The sequence below is a fragment of the Bufo gargarizans genome, chromosome 6 (assembly GCF_014858855.1).
Source record: "Bufo gargarizans isolate SCDJY-AF-19 chromosome 6, ASM1485885v1, whole genome shotgun sequence".
NCBI lineage: Eukaryota > Metazoa > Chordata > Amphibia > Anura > Bufonidae > Bufo > Bufo gargarizans.
The window spans coordinates 170,378,138-170,395,336 of record NC_058085.1 but is presented as its reverse complement, the minus strand read 5'-3'; positions in this window follow the sequence as shown (position 1 = coordinate 170,395,336).

Genomic DNA, 17,199 nt, shown 5'->3' with positions numbered 1-17,199 from the left:
TATATACGCACTGCACTGTTGCAGTTATTTCTGGTAAAAGTGTATAGGGGTGTATTTCAGTACTGCAAGAAATATATATACGCACTTCATTCTTTCGTTTTTTTCTGATCAAAGCGTACAGTGGCCTATTATAGTCCAACAATAAATATATATTCTCAGTTCGCTGCTGCAGTTATTTCTGTTGAAAGTGTATAGGGGTGTATTTCAGTACTGCAAGAAATATATATACGCACTTCATTCTTACATTTTTTTCTGGTCAAAGTGTATAGTGGCCAATTTCAGTGCAACAAAAAATATATATTCTCAGTTTACTGCTGCAGTTATTTCTGGTGAAAGCGTATAGGGGTGTATTTCAGTACTTCAAGAAATATATATATATGCAGTTCACTATTTAATTTTTTTCTGGTGAAAGCGTATTGGGTCGTATTTTAGTACAACAAGAAAAATATATTCTCAGTGCATTTCAGCAGTTAATTGTGGTAAAAGCATTTAGTGGCCTATTTCAATACAAAAAGAAAATTATATTCCTCGCTTTTAGGTTTGTTTTAATTTCCATTTAATTTGTTTAGTTCAGCTACAAGTATGTCAGGCAGAGAAGTGCCAGGCCATGCACAGAGGAGTGTCAGGGCAGAGCCCTGAATGTTTCTGGCGCAAGCAGAGGTCGCAGCAGAGTAAGGGGTCATGGCAGCAGTAAAGAGAGGACTGAGCTCCCGGTGTCATTTAGCGGTCGTGTCTGACCAGCAACCCTGCTGTTCTTAAATTGGTTAACTCGGTCATCCACGTAATCCCAAGTGACATCAGACACCCCCAGCCAACTGTTGGTGAGTTCGTCAGACACAACCTTTAGTTGACATCGCCCGGAAACAGGAACTGTGCCATCACTTGTAATCAACCTGCCTCTGGCCTTTTCTGTTCCATCACCCAAAGAAGTACTAAATGCAGTGGGCTCAGCTTCACTTTTCAGTGAGGATGAGCTACTAGAGGACAGTCAGCAGCTACTGCCCAGATAAAATGTGGAGGAGACTTCCGCCACTTCCTCCACTAGGTGGGCAAGTAGTGATGAGAGTGGCATGGGAGCTTGTGTTGCGAAGGGTCAGGCTCCTGACCCAGAGGCCGTTGAGGAGTACATCCGTGATGTTTAGACACTACTTGATGATGATGAAGACAATTGCACTTGGGAGCAGGGTGGAGGAGGGGCTTTGTCATCATCAGGAGAAGAGGGTGGCAGCTTGCCCGTCAGGCAGCGGCTCAGCCAGCAAGTCACTATCATGTCACCTACTCAGTGGTGTGGCTGTTTTTTTCAAAGCGCCAGAGGAGGTGAACGTGGCCATATGTCGCATCTGTGGGCAGAATGTGAAGCGTGGCCAGGGTGCGTCAACATATGCATCATCGCCATACAGTGACCGATTTTGGGCACCAGATTTTGGGCAGTCAAGGTCGAAGGGAGCTTTCTGTCATTCCCATCTTCTGCTGGTCCAGATGATCCTGCTCCTCCTACTCTTTGTCAGTCATTCCATCAGCAATCAATCACAGAAGCGATTGCCAAGAGACAGCAGTATGCGTGCACGCATTCAACAGCGCAGAAGCTGAACATGCTCCTGTCCAATATGCTGGTGCTGCAGTTCCTCCCTTTCCATGTGGTGGACTCCACACCTTTCAGAGAACTGATGGTTTGTGCCGAGCCGAGGTGGAGATTCCCAAGCCGTCATTTCTTTGTGAATAAGGCAGTACCAGCCCTGCACAAACATGTAGAACAGAATGTGGGCCTACCCTTGAGCCTGTCGGTGTCTGCCAAAGTGCACGGCAGCGCCAACGTGTGGAGATGTAACTACGGTCACGGACAATACATGTCCTTTACGGCCCACTGGGTGAATGTGGTTCCTGCACAGCCACACCAGCAACTTAGTCAGGTCACGCCACCTCTGCCTCCATGTTGTCACGTTGTTTGTCATGCGACAATGTTCCCCTCTGGCTCCTTCACCATGTCCTCAGCCTCCACTCTGTGTTAAGCCACGCCCCCACAACCACACACCGCTTTGGGGTGTGGCTTAAGTTGTCCGGTATTTTTTGTTGGGAAAGGTGGCAACCCTAGGAGTACTCCACTGTGTAACTTCGATGTCAGCCAGTGGCAGCTCATGCGTTACACGTGCCGTTTGCTCAGGCTCTTTGAGGATGCCACGTCATTTGTCACTCGCCAGAACTACGGGATACTCAACATCATTCCACTGCTTCATGTCCTGGAAGAGATGCTGTTAACAATGGCTGGTCAGGGAACAGGAGACCAGACACCTTGATCTCACGGCCACATGAGCCCTGTGAGGGCTGAACTGGAAGAGGAGGGGGAGGAGGACATTGAGCACAAGCAATGTGTGGAGAAATGGGTGGTTTTTCTACTCAGATGACAGGACAGGAGGAGCAGGAGCAGCCAGAGGGGCTACAGGGCGATGAGAAAGGCGAGACATAGGACTCAGACACAACGTGGCAGTATGAAGTGGAGATAGAGGCAGGGAATCCCTCTGAGTCACTTGCAAAAATGGCACAATGTATGCTCACTTGCTTGCATAGTGACAGCCGAATTGTCACCATTTCATTTGGCAGAGGGGTGACTTCTGGCCCTCCACCTTGTTGGACCATGTCGATGTCATTGCGCGCCTGTGTCGAGAGGGACGCAGGACAATGAAGAATGCGCACCTGCCTCACCATGCCGGACACAGGTAAGTATTAGCTTTTCATTTTTGTTTTCGTTTCTGTGTGTGCCAACTTTGGGGGGGGGGGGGGGGGCAGAGGAGGACATGGGGCAGTGTGGTAGCATATCAGTTCGGGGAGGCAGATTATCAAATGGGGGCAAATTACTTCATGTGGTGCAGATTATTACTTGGGGCAAATTACTTCATGGGGGGCAGTGTGGGGGCAAATTCTTCATGGTGGGCAGTGTGGGGCTAAATTACTTCAGGGGGTGCAGTGTGGGGCAAAATACTTCAGGGGTGCAGTGCGGGGGCAAATTACTTCTTGAGGGCAGTGTGGGGGCAAATTACTTCATGGGGTGCAGCGTGGGGGCAAATTACTTCATGGAGGTGCAGTGTGGGGGCAAATTACTTTATTGGCGCCAGTGTGGGGGCAAATTACTTCATAGGGCGCAGTGTGGGGGCAAATTACTTCATGAGGTGCAGTGTGGGGGCAAATGACTTCATGGGGGCAGTATGAGGGCAAATTATTTCATGGTAGTGCAGTGTAGGGGCAAATTTTTTCATGGGAGTGCAGTGTGGGGGCAAATTATTTCATGGGAGTGCGGTGTGGGGGCAAATTACTTCATGGGGCATTGTGGGGGAAATTACTATATGGTGTAGTGTGGGGGAAATGACTATATGGGGCAGTGTGGGGGCATTTCTATTAGGGGACATCATTTTGGGGACACTATACAGGCATTATTACCTGGAGCACAATATAGGGTGTTAGCATTACTGGGGGCACTCTAGGGGACATTATAATTGCTGTAGACACTATCAAGGGATCTTTGGGGTAATTTATCAAACTGGTGTAAAGTAGAACTGGGTTATTTACCCATTGCAATTTCACCTTTCATTTTTGACAGCTCCTTTGGAAAATTAAAGGTGGAATCTGATTGATTGCTATGGGTACCTAAGCCAGTTGTACTTTAGATTTCTCATAATTTGGGTCATTTATCAAACTGGTGTAATGTGTCTGTGTAACAAACCCTGTAGAGACGAGATGCGGCTGAAAGATTTTGTCATGACAGTCTGGGTCAAACGGAGGAGAAGAGGAAAGAGAAGATCTACATGAAAGGAGATGTCACTGGATGTAACAGGTATGTGATGTTGTATTCCTCTATATGTAGAGCTGGCTCACTACTGTGACCTGTGTCTCATCTTCTCCTCTAAGTCTTTTTTTAATCATAATTGTATGTATTTAAAATTTGGCAACTAAAATTTTAATTTGTCACCTGCAGTCCTATGTAACAGCCCAGATAACAGTGATAACTTGCCATGTGCAGATAATGTGGTAGATGTTCCATGCAGTCCTATAGATGTCCCATGCAGTCCTATGTAACACCCCACATAACACAATAGTTCACTGTGTTATGTGGGGTGTTACTGTACATAGGACTGCAGGTAACATCTATGAAATCTGTACTCAGAGAGTTATGAGATGGTGGGGTTGGTCTGACTCCTGGCACCCCCACCAATCAGCTGTTTGAGGAGACCGCGATGTTAAAGTAACCGCCGCAGCCTCTTTGCTCCTTACCAAGCACAGCTCTGTCCATTTAATAGCACTGTGCTTGGTATTACAGATGAGACAGAGCTGCACCTAGACCATGTGAACGTCATATGGCCTAGGAAGAGACTTTGGTGTTTACGAAGCACTGCAGCCTCTTCTTACAGAAAAAAAAAGGGGGGGGGGGAGTTGCGTAGACAGCCCCGGGCCTATCCTATCTTCAAACTGCCGCCAACCCCAGACCCTGTCATTGTGCCGCTTGGTGGCCTCCTCATACTGCTGCCAACTCCAGACCCTGTCATTGGGCCACTCTGTATTTTCCTCATGCTGCTTCCACCTCACCACTATGTCATAGGGCCACTCTGTGGACTTTCTATGCTGTTCCCACCCTCCCCACTTCTTGACTGGTCGACTATTGTGGCTTTCGGCGTCGCTGACATCATGTCACTGCCTTGGTGTGTGCCGCGACACTTTAGCCGCGCATGCTGGTTGCCGGTGGCGACTTGTTTTTATGCATGTGTGTGCGCTTTCCTTTTTAGGATGCATTCTTTTCCTTCCCCTGCTTTGGTGTGTATGGGATTAAGGTGTGCTTGGTAGGTGTGGTGGGTGTGACCTCAGGCCTCCTATATGTATGGTGTGGTGGCGCCTGAGTGTCAGTTTGGTTTGTTTGTCAGCTTGGTGTGGAGCTCTGCTCCTGGGCTGAATGCTTGTGTCTGTGTGAGCTATCCCTATTTGTTATTTTGTATTTCTTGCTTTGTCTGTTGTCCCCTCCGGTGTGTTTCTGTCATTCCTCCCCCCACCTGGTGTATGTGGTGATGGTGCGGGTTTTGCTTGGAGGTTTGATTGTTGTATGAGGCTCCGGAAGGGGCATGCTTTCCTGGAGGGATTTAAGTGAAGACTCGCCTGTGGGCTTTTCCAGCTTGAAGCCACCTTCCATCATGGCTACGGCAGGTAAGTGAGGATTGCATAGTTATGTTACTGTGTAACTTACCTGCTGTACTGTTTAGCCCATGACCTTCTATCCTGCTTGCCACTGGGCCGTTTGAGACACCATTCATCCGTGGTGTTGGATGGATGGGTGGTCTCTGCCCTGTCATTAGGCCTAGGGCTTTGCAGGGATAGCGGGGTCAAAGGTTGGTGAGCATGAGCCCCCTTACCTTCTGAGGCGGCTCATGCGGTAGGAGTATAAGGTGAGTTCAGGGTTGCGCTAGGTGGTGACCTGCTCTCTGTTCCTTCCTATCTGGCATTGCAGTCTCTGCCTTTGCACGGTGGGGGGTTTTCCCCACTCCCCGCCGTGACACATCATCATTTATTTGACCTTTCTTCTGATCTGTCAGAAGGAAGAAAAAATTAGACACACAACGGATCCTGTCTGTGTAGCAGCTGTAAGGCCTGTATGGTCCCATCAGAAATGGCTTGTGATTTAGTAGCCAAAATCAGGAGTGGGTAGAAAACACAGAAGATATGCAAATATTCCATTCACGTGTCATCTCTGTTTTACATCCACTCCTGTTTTTTTGGGGGGCATTAGCAATACTGATGGATTAATGACCAAATTCTGACCAAGTGAAGGTGGATGCTCCACAGAGAGGATCCGTTTTTTGTGGGTTATTGTTCTGACGGATCAGAGTAAGGGCAAAATAATCAGTGACGTCAACACAAACTTACTGCTGAAGCCCTCTCCACTCTGTCCGGGGGGGCTCTAATTGTAATATTAATAGAACAGGTTCTGATAACATCTATGTGGAATCAGCTGGCGACTGTGTAAAAAAAGTGTGCTTCTATTTGACGCTAACATTGACCTGTAAGGCTGAGTTCATACTTGGGTTATTTGGTCAGTTTTGGCCCTGTGCCATAATAAGTGAATTGTGCAGTAATTCTAAGAGCGACACCTGTCATCTGCATGTCATATGGACTCATAGTATTATTTCACTACCATAGCAGACTCCCTATGCGTGTTACTACAAGGCACAGTGCTCTACATCACTATAAAGGCTCTCAGCAGCCAATAAATAGCCGTTTTGTAATGTAATTTGCCACAAATATATTCAAATCGAACCAAATGTTTCCCCAAAAATTTGACAAACTGGCAAATCTAATTTTTGAAAAATGTGCTCTTCTCTAATTACAACGATACCACATTTATATAATTTTATGGGTTTTGTTTTTACAGTTTTCCCTATCAGATAAAACTGACCTGTTCTCTTCAATCTCTGGGTCAGTACAATTATAGTGATACCGCATTTATATTGTTTTATGGGTTTAGTTTTTACAGCATTCCCTATGAGATAAAACTGACCTGATTCCTCATCCTCTGGGTTAATATGATTACAACCATACCACGTTTATATCATTTTTCTTGTGTTTTAAAAACTTTGGAAAACATTTTTCTTTTCATCATTTTTCTTATAGTTATATCTACAGAGTTGTGTAAGGGTTCATTGTTTACGGGATGATCTGTAGTTCTTAATTATACCATTTGGATAGATAGATAGATAGATCAGACTGACAGGTAGATGGGCACACCTACACACAGTGTATATATATACACCAAAAGTTTGGACACACCTTCTCATTCAAAGAGTTTTCTTTATTTTCATGACTATGAAAATTGTAGATTCACACTGAAGGCATCAAAACTATGAATTGACACATGTGGAATTATATACATAACAAAAAAGTGTGAAACAACTGAAAATATGTCATATTTTAGGTTCTTCAAAGTAGCCACCTTTTGCTTTGATTACTGCTTTGCACACTCTTGGCATTCTCTTAATGAGCTTCAAGATGTAGTCACCTGAAATGGTCTTCCAACAGTCTTGAAGGAGTTCCCAGAGATGCTTAGCACTTGTTGGCCCTTTTGCCTTCCCTCTGCGGTCCAGCTCACCCCAAACCATCTCGATTGGGTTCAGGTCCGGTGACTGCGGAGGCCAGGTCATTTGGCGCAGCACCCCATCACTCTCCTTCATGGTCAAATAGCCCTTACACAGCCTGGAGGTGTCTTTGGGGTCATTGTCCTGTTGAAAAATAAATGATGGTCCAACTAAACGCAAACCGGATGGAATAGCATGCCGCTTCAAGATGCTGTGGTAGCCATGCTGGTTCAGTATGCCTTCAATTTTGAATAAATCCCCAACAGTGTCACCAGCAAAGCACCCCCACACCATCACACCTCCTCCTCCATGCTTCACGGTGGGAACCAGGCATGTAAAGTCCATCCGTTCACCTTTTCTGCGTCACACAAAGACACGGTGATTGGAACCAAAGATCTCAAATTTGGACTCATCAGACCAAAGCACAGATTTCCACTGGTCTAATGTCCATTCCTTGTGTTCTTTAGCCCAAACAAGTCTCTTCTGCTTGTTGCCTGTCCTTAGCAGTGGTTTCCTAGCAGATATTCTACCATGAAGGCCTGATTCACACAGTCTCCTTTTAACAGTTGTTCTAGAGATGTGTCTGCTGCTAGAACTCTGTGTGGCATTGACCTGGTCTCTAATCTGAGCTGCTGTTAACCTGCGATTTCTGAGGCTGGTGACTCGGATGAACTTATCCTCCACAGCAGAGGTGACTTTTGGTCTTCCTTTCCTGGGGCGGTCCGCATGTGAGCCAGTTTCTTTGTAGCGCTTGATGTTTTTTGTGACTGCACTTGGGGACACTTTCAAAGTTTTCCCAATTTTTCGGACTGACTAACCTTCATTTCTTAAAGTAATGATGGCCACTCGTTTTTATTTACTTAGCTGCTTTTTTCTTGCCATAATACAAAGTCTAACAGTCTATTCAGTAGGACTAACAGCTGTGTATCCACCTGACTTCTCCACAACGCAACTGATGGTCCCAACCCCATTTATAAGGCAAGAAATCCCACTTATTAAACCTGACAGGGCACACCTGTGAAGTGAAAACCATTTCAGGTGACTACCTCTTGAAGCTCATCAAGAGAATGCCAAGAGTGTGCAAAGCAGTAATCAAAGCAAAAGGTGGCTACTTTGAAGAACCTAGAATATGACATATTTTCAGTTGTTTCACACTTTTTTGTTATGTATATAATTCCACATGTGTTAATTCATAGTTTTGATGCCTTCATAGTCATGAAAATAAAGAAAACTCTTTGAATGAGAAGGTGTGTCCAAACTTTTGGTCTGTATTGTGTATATATATACACATACACAGTTAGACATACACTTGCTTTGGACATAACAAGCTTCTGGTATGTGTCATGCTCGAATTGCCCAGGGGAGACATGTTAAGGCACACCATCAGTATTGTAGCTCCAGTGAGAGAGAAATGGAGGAAGTGAAGCTCAAGTGAGCTGTTAAGCAGACAGTGCCCTCTTCACTTTAAGTGCCTGCAAATTGTCCACGCAGAGACAGGAATGTGCCACCTGTGTCTGGATGAAGGAAAAAGTAACTGTGGGAGCTGCTAGTTTTTGACAGTGGATCAACTAATCCTCTCTACTGTTTGTCTGTCTGGGCCATCTGGAACATGTTCTCATGTAACCACTGCTCTCAATACCTCATAACAGTTTGTAAAAGTGCAATCTACTTAGAGTAACTACATATGCCCAACCCATTTTCCATTTCAATATTGCACTATTTAAAAAATATAAGGGGTAGTGTTGGGCACGAACATTCAAATCACTACTTCGAGAATTTGCAAAGATTTAGAATATAGTGCTATATTTTCGTATTCGCGAATATTCTAGATGTTTTTTTTTCCATCAGTACTTGCTACTTCTTGCTTGTGGGCCAATGAGAAGGCTGCAATGTCTTTGTCAGAGCTTAGTAACATCCCTAGCAACCAATAGGAAAGTTGCATACCCCATACTATACAAGAACCTCCCCAGCAGCTATTTTCTGTAGTTTTATGGAGTTCTGAGAGAGACAGCAGTTTCATTGCTGTGCTCTGTGCTTTACTGTTTAATTACATTACATAGTTAGCATATATATTACAGATAGTTAGTGTGAGATAGTCAGTGTAGGCTATATCGTGATATAATGTAGCTGATAGGTTCTGCTGTCCATTAGTGTTGATCAAGCATGCTTAGCCGAACACCTGTTCGGCTTGAGCATCTCGATGCTCAGCACATGGCGCTACTCGGCCAAGTACTGCATGTGCTACACAGCCAATAAACATGCAGGTAAGTACTGCCCTCACTGTAATGTCAGAAGCCAGGTTGGCTACTGGCATTACAGTGATTGGCTGGCCGGAACGCGTCATCGGGTGCTATATAGCACACAATGTCCCATGTTCGGCTTATTCATAGTCAGGGAGAGCTGAGCATAGGAAGGGACAGAGAGTGTAGAGAGTGTAATTGAATATTTTTTTTTGTACAAAAACGTTTCAGAGACCCAAAAGTCCTTGTAAGGACTATTCTGTGTGACATCAGCAATATATATTTGTAGCACTACCTGCGCTAAATTGCTCAGTGTTAGGGGTCATTGTGCCATTGTTTTTTGCAGTCCGCAAATTGCGGATCTGCAAAATACGGATGGCACCGGTGTACCTTCTGCAATTTGCGGAACGGAACAGGAGGCCTATTAGAGAAATGCCTATTCTTGTCCGCAAAACTGACAAGAATAGGACAGGACTCATAATTTTTGAGGGGCCACGGAACGGAGCAACGGATGCGGACAGAACACAGAGTGATGTCCGCATCTTTTGCAGACCCATTGAAATTAATTAGATTTAATAGAAATATAAGAATATACATATACACATATACACAGGGTTCTGTTACAGTTAATCCAAGGAGAGGCCAGAGTATAGTCAGGTATACAGGATAAATGGTGGATAGAAGCGGGGGGCCGGGGAAAGAATCCCTAGCACTGATTCCCTAAACTGATCCTCTGCCCAGGGACGTCTCCTGGTGGTGGGACGTCTCCTGTATTTATTTACGCACGTATCATTGGACTGGGACGGCCATAACCACTGGCAAGGGTCCCAGGGGCTGTAGGCTATCCATTTCAGTATATCCGTGTTTAATTGTGCGTGTGTTTGTTTGTATTAATAATTTTATCCTCTTGGTGTGCCCTGTACCTCTTGGATACGCCATGAGGGCGGTATACAGTGGACACCTCTTTAACTAATTCTTTCATTGTTGTGCTAGTTATCCGTCAGGACACCACGTATTACCTTTCTCCTTCCACCTGCCACCTCACCAGGGACAGTTAGGAATTTGAGAGTAGGTACGTGGACAGGGCGCCCCCACCACCAGGAGACGTCCCTGGGCAGAGGATCAGTTTAGGGAATCAGTGCTAGGGATTCTTTCCCCGGCCCCCCGCTTCTATCCACCATTTATCCTGTATACCTGACTATACTCTGGCCTCTCCTTGGATTAACTGTAACAGAACCCTGTGTATATGTGTATATGTACCGTATAAATAAATGAGGGGGCACACTCAAGAGGGAAACACTGACTGGATGTATCAAGTTATTTAATATGTTCAAAATATATTAAAAACAAACCCTTAAAATACACATAAAACATACATCAAATGATAAAATATGTGATATGCAGCATTAGCAAATAGAAACAATATCTCCTTTGAGGTTAATATAGCAGCCGACACACTGCTGTGTGTGTAAAGGGACAAACACAATGGTAACAGCAGTGTCCAAATTCCAATTGGGATGAATGTAGCAATTCTATAATAGATAATGTTCCAATTTAGATGGTATGGTATGGACGTCAGAATCAACAACTCTATGTATAGATAATGCTCCAATTAGAACATATGATGTGAATGTCAGGGTCGACAGCTCAAATGTCCCGTACCTTTCCACAAATGAGGCACTATACCACTTGGGGTAATGATTACGCGACTTATATGGGGCGCAGATTTTATGCCAGTGTCCGGTACTCAGGATATGTAGAGATGCGTGTAGCAACCTCCAAGTTACTCACAGTTTCTAGCCGCTGTAGTGTTCCAGTCTCCCCCTTCCTTGGGAGACTGGAACACTACAGCGGCTAGAAACTGTGAGTAACTTGGAGGTTGCTACACGCATCTCTACATATCCTGAGTACCGGACACTGGCATAAAATCTGCGCCCCATATAAGTCGCGTAATCATTACCCCAAGTGGTATAGTGCCTCATTTGTGGAAAGGTACGGGACATTTGAGCTGTCGACCCTGACATTCACATCATATGTTCTAATTGGAGCATTATCTATACATAGAGTTGTTGATTCTGACGTCCATACCATACCATCTAAATTGGAACATTATCTATTATAGAATTGCTACATTCATCCCAATTGGAATTTGGACACTGCTGTTACCATTGTGTTTGTCCCTTTACACACACAGCAGTGTGTCGGCTGCTATATTAACCTCAAAGGAGATATTGTTTCTATTTGCTAATGCTGCATATCACATATTTTATCATTTGATGTATGTTTTATGTGTATTTTAAGGGTTTGTTTTTAATATATTTTGAACATATTAAATAACTTGATACATCCAGTCAGTGTTTCCCTCTTGAGTGTGCCCCCTCATTTATTTATACGGTACAATCTCTTTCACTGGTCCTGAGGGTAGGACCTGAGGGTGAGCACCTATCCATACAAAACAGGGGTGAGCCGCTGTATTCCATTTTTTATATGTGTATATGTATATTCTTATATTTCTATTAAATCTATTTAAAATTTAGGTATCTAACGAATGAACAGGGTACCCCTGCTGGACTGGTTGTTTCATACACTAATACCCCGTTTTTGTATTTCTTGATATTTGTATTGCTGGACTTTCCCATTGAAATTAATGGTTCAGTATACGGACAGTATGCGGAATGCAGAAAACGGCCCATATGCGGAACGCAAAATATGTTCGTGTAAATGAGCCCTTAGGGAGAGCTGCTCAAAGGAAGGGACAGACAGTGTAGATAGTGTAATAGGAAGATTTTTGTACAAAAAACTTTTCAGAGACCCAAAAAATCTTTTTAAGGACTATTGTGTGTGACAGCAGCAATATATATTTTTAGTGCATCCTGCACTAAATACCGTGTAATAGACCGCTGCGGACAGTTAAATTATTCGCGCCACATCTCCTGTGTAAAGTGTGCGCATACCTAAAATATCAATGACATCCAGCGTACTTTTTCCATAGACTGTGTTAAATTATCCGCACCACATCTTCTGTTTAAAGTGTGCGCATCCCTAAAATATCAGTGACATCCACATCAGTGACATCCAGTGTACTTTTTCCGTAGACACTGCGAACAGTGACATTACCTGTGGTACCTGTCCTGTATAATGTTTCCTCATCACAAATACCTTTGTAAATGCATAAACTTCCAAATCCTACTCTACTGTATGTGTGACATACTTTCAAGCATATATCACATTTAAAATTAAGATGGCGAGCAGTAAGGAACAGGGAAGTGTTGCAGGGCGGCACAGGACAACGATCGCGAAGTCAGCCCAGTAAGAGCAGGTGGTCAGTTGGATTGCAGCAGATAATGCTTCCAGTTGGTTAAGCACCACCCTGTCTTCCACCATGTCCAGTCTCAGTAGCCAGTAGCCTGGTCAACACAATCCTCCCCCTGATCCTCTCCTTCGTTCCACCATGTACAGTCTGGCCAAACAAGTGATCCCACACGGATATTCCGAGGACCTCTTTTCATCACCATTACTTGATTTGGCCCTCTCGCCAAGCACGCTTGAAGAGGGACATGAGATCTTGCGCCCTGATTCACAACCTCTTGAGCAACCACAGTCACAAGAACATGACGGTGGGGAATGGCAATTAGTGTTTAATGAGGTGGATGATGATGAGACACAGTTGTCAATGAGTCAACCGCAATTACTGTCTCAGGAAATTGATGAAGAGGATGAGACACAGTTGTCAATCACTGAGGTTGTGGTTAGGTCAACAAACCTGGAGGATAATCAGAGTGAGGAAGTGGAAGAGGAGGTGGTGGGCGAGGAGGTCACTGACCCAACCTGGGAAGGTGAAAAGCCGAGCGAGGACAGTAATACAGAGGGGGAGAAATCTGTAGTACCGCAACAGGCTGGAAGAGACAGTGGGGTGCCAAAAGGAAGAAGACACACCAAACAGGCCAGCAACTGATCCACGGAGCACTCCCTTGTGGAAATCTCCCTTGCCAAGGGGTAGATGTTCTGCAGTATGGTGCTTTTTTGAGGAAAGTGGGGACAACAAAATAATAGTAGTTTGCAACCTATGACATACAAAAATAAGCCGGGGTGTGAACACTAGCAACCTCACCACCACCAGCATCATCCGCCACATGGCATCCAAGCACTGTAATAAGTGGGACGAACGCTTGGGTCTATAATCTGTGACTGCGGGTCACACCACTGCCTCCTCTTCCCCTATGTTACATGCTGGCCAATCCCCTGTCGAAGGTGCAGGCCTGGATGCCTCCCGCCCTGCACCTAGATCTTCGCAAGCACCATCAAGGACCACATCCACTTCCATGTCCCAGCGCAGCTTCCAAATGTCCTTACCTCAGGCCTTTGAACACAAGCGAAAATATCCAGCCACCAAACCACAGGCCATAGCACTTAATGTGCAGCTTTCCAAATTACTGGCCCTTGAAATGTTGCCATTTAGACTTGTGGACACTGATGCCTTCCGCAGCCTGATGTCGGCAGCCGTCCCTCGTTACGCAGTCCCCAGCCGCCACTATTTTTCAAGGTGTGCTGTGCCCGCCTTACATCAACATATGTCCGGTAACATCACACGTGCCCTGACCAACGCAGTTACTGGGAAGGTCCACTTAACCACGGACACATGGACAAGTGCATTCAGCCAGGGACGCTATATTTCCCTGACGGCAAACTGGGTAAAGGTTGTGGAGGCCGGGAGCAAGTCGTACCATGTGATGGCACAGGTGCTATGTACGCCAAGGATTGCGGGCCCTACATCAATCAGGGTTTCCGCCAGCACCTACATTAGTGGCTCCAAACCCCACTTCTCCTCCTCCGCCTCCTCCCCCACTTCCACCTACAAATTATCCACCTGCAGCACCAGTCAGTCATCAGTCAGTAGCTGGAAGCAGTGTAGCACTGCAGTGGGGAAGCGGCAACAGGCCTGGCTGAAGCTGATATTCTTTGGGGACAGACAGCACACCGCCGCAGAGCTGTGGCAGGGGATAAGAGACCAGACTGAGCTGTGGCTCTCGCCACTCAACCTACAACCAGGCATGGTTGTGTCTGATAATAGCTGTAACTTGAAGGCAGCTTTGGAGCTCGGCAAGCTCACACACATCCCAGGCCTAGCCCACGAGTTCAACCTTGTGGTTCAGTGGTTTATCAAAACCTACCCCAATTTGCTTGAGCTACTGATGAAGGTGTTCCCATTTCCGCAAGTCATTGCCAGCTTCCACTGATCTGTCAACGCTGCAGCAACACTTACAATTGCCAGCTCACCGGCTGTTGTGTGACATGAGCACACGCTGGATCTCCACATTCCATGTATTGGCCTGGCTTTGTGAGCAGCAGAGGGGAGTAGTGGAATACCAGCTGCAACATGGTCATCACCTTTCCAGTCATCTTCCGCTATTCACAAGCGAAGAGTAGACATGGATGTCGGCCCTCTGTAAGGTTTTAAGAAACTTTGAGGACTCAACAGAGATGGTGAGCGGCGATAACGCTATTATCAGTGTAACCATCCCACTTCTGTGTCTAATCAAATGCTTGCTGCTCACACTTAAGGTCGACAATTTGCATGTGGAAGAGGTGGAAATGGGGGAAGACGTTACACAGGGTTATAGCCAGACCACCCTCAGTTCATCTTCTCAGCGCAAATTGGACGATGAAGAGAAGGAGAAGAAGCAGGAGACGTTAGCCTCCGTTACAGAGGGTAGTACCCATGGAAGTTTAATTCCATCTGCTCAGTGTGTGTGGACAGAAGAGGAGGAAGAAGATGAGGAGATTGAGAGTGATCCTCCTGATGACGACAGCGAAGTCTTGCCTGTTGGTATTCTTGCACACATAGCTGACTTCATGTTAGGCTGCCTTTCCCGCGACCTGCACGTTATACGCATTTTAGACAACATGGATTACTGGTTGTTTACCCTTCTAGACCCCCACTACAAAGTCTTCTCATCTCTCATTCCTCTGGTGGAGAGGACAAGCAAAACGGTGCAATACCAGAAGATCCTTGTTGAAAAATTTCCATCTAACAATGCTGGTGGCAGAGTCCGTAGTTCCTTGGCCAACCGAGGAGGGGAGACAAGGGGAACACACAGCAAATCCAACAGAGGCAGGGCTACACTCTCGAAAGCCTGGGACAGTTTCATGACACCCGCCAGCACCCTCACCCTGATGCGCGGTCTAGTGTCACAAGGAGGGAAAATTTTTGGAAGATGGTAAAGGAGTACATAGCACACCGTCAGCGTCCTCAATGGTCCCTCAGTGCCTTACAACTGCTGGGTGTCCAAGCTGGACATGTTGTCGGGGATATAAAGCAAATGGCTTTATATAAAAGAAAGGATCAAAGAAAAAATGTAAAGCTGGTTGTTCCTCGAGGTGGACATATAGAACACCTTAAAAAGAGTTTGATCAGTTATTTAATTATATTGTGTAATCAGTAAAACAAGGTACAAGCATCTATGCAAAAATATAAATGATTTAGTATACAATAATTTAAAACACAATGAAAGATTAATCAATGTGAAACTCAAAATCTGCAAAGAAGCACAGTGATATGCAGTACCCAAAATTCAAATACCAGCGTATTGAGAGTACCTCTCAAACAGAAGAAAATAATACAATGTCTCAACCACAATTTTTAGATAAAAAAAACTCAATAATGTTAATAAAATATATGAACCCTTTTTCTGAACTCAACTGTGACAAATCTCAGATAATTGGGTAGCAATATAAATGATCAAGCCTGGTATTGATTATGGAATGAAATTATTCCAATCAGAGTTTCCTATTAAATCAATATTGGATCTTTTATCCAGCAATATGCATCTTTGCTGAATATTAACAATATTGACGTAGCGCCTTTTAACACTAAGCATCAGCACTAAGCGGGAAGTTGACTAAATATCAGTCTATTTAATTTATATTAAAACACAATACACAGAATAAAGTTATACATTACCGAGAATACAGATGATGTGCAGAGACTAAGGGAAGTCAGCTCTAAGGAACAATCTAGTGATTAGTATCTTTCTTTGTTTCTCTGTGTTTTTTCTTTTTTTTCCATGTTGTTGGTGGTGGTGGTGGTCCCTTTCCTCATGTGTGAGTGTGTGTGTGTGGTTTATGATCACAAACATCAGTTAGACACACCTTCCTAGCTTGGAGTTTTCCAATCATTGTCGGCTAGGCATGTATATGTGATAAGGGTGGTGATGTCACTATATCACCCAGAATGCACTTCTGCTACTGTTGTAATGTCACAAAAGCTAGGAGGCCAAGCATACAATGAATGACTCGGCCAATTCCTCAAAAAATGCAAATACAAATGTACTGATCCCCTAGGGGACAAAGGGGGTAAAACGTAACAATTAATAATTTGGTTTAAAATAGCCGCGCTAGAAAACGGGTAGAACCCTCAATGTCAGACAATAAAACAGCCTAGAATAGGCCTAAACGAACATACGTACACTGAATGGTGCCAATAATAAGTAAGGAACGCTCTCATCCATCAATGGCTGTGCAGGTTGGTGGTCGAACCTCTTCTAGTGAGGTGGGCTTCAAAGCGATGGATTTCCCAGTTTGATGGAAATGAAAAATCCAGTGGACTGTAGTACCATTCAGGAAAAAAATGTCAATGATAAACTTCAGTAAGTCCCTATTTCACCCTATCACACCAGCAGACCCTCACCTACAATGTTTTACAGGGTCAGCTCACCAGCAGTCCCTCGCATATAATGTTTTACAGGGTCACTCACCAGCAGTCCCTCGCATATAATGTTTTACAGGGTCAGCTCACCAGCAGTCCCTCGCATATAATGTTTTAGAGGGTCAGCTCAGCAGCAGGTCTGCACCTA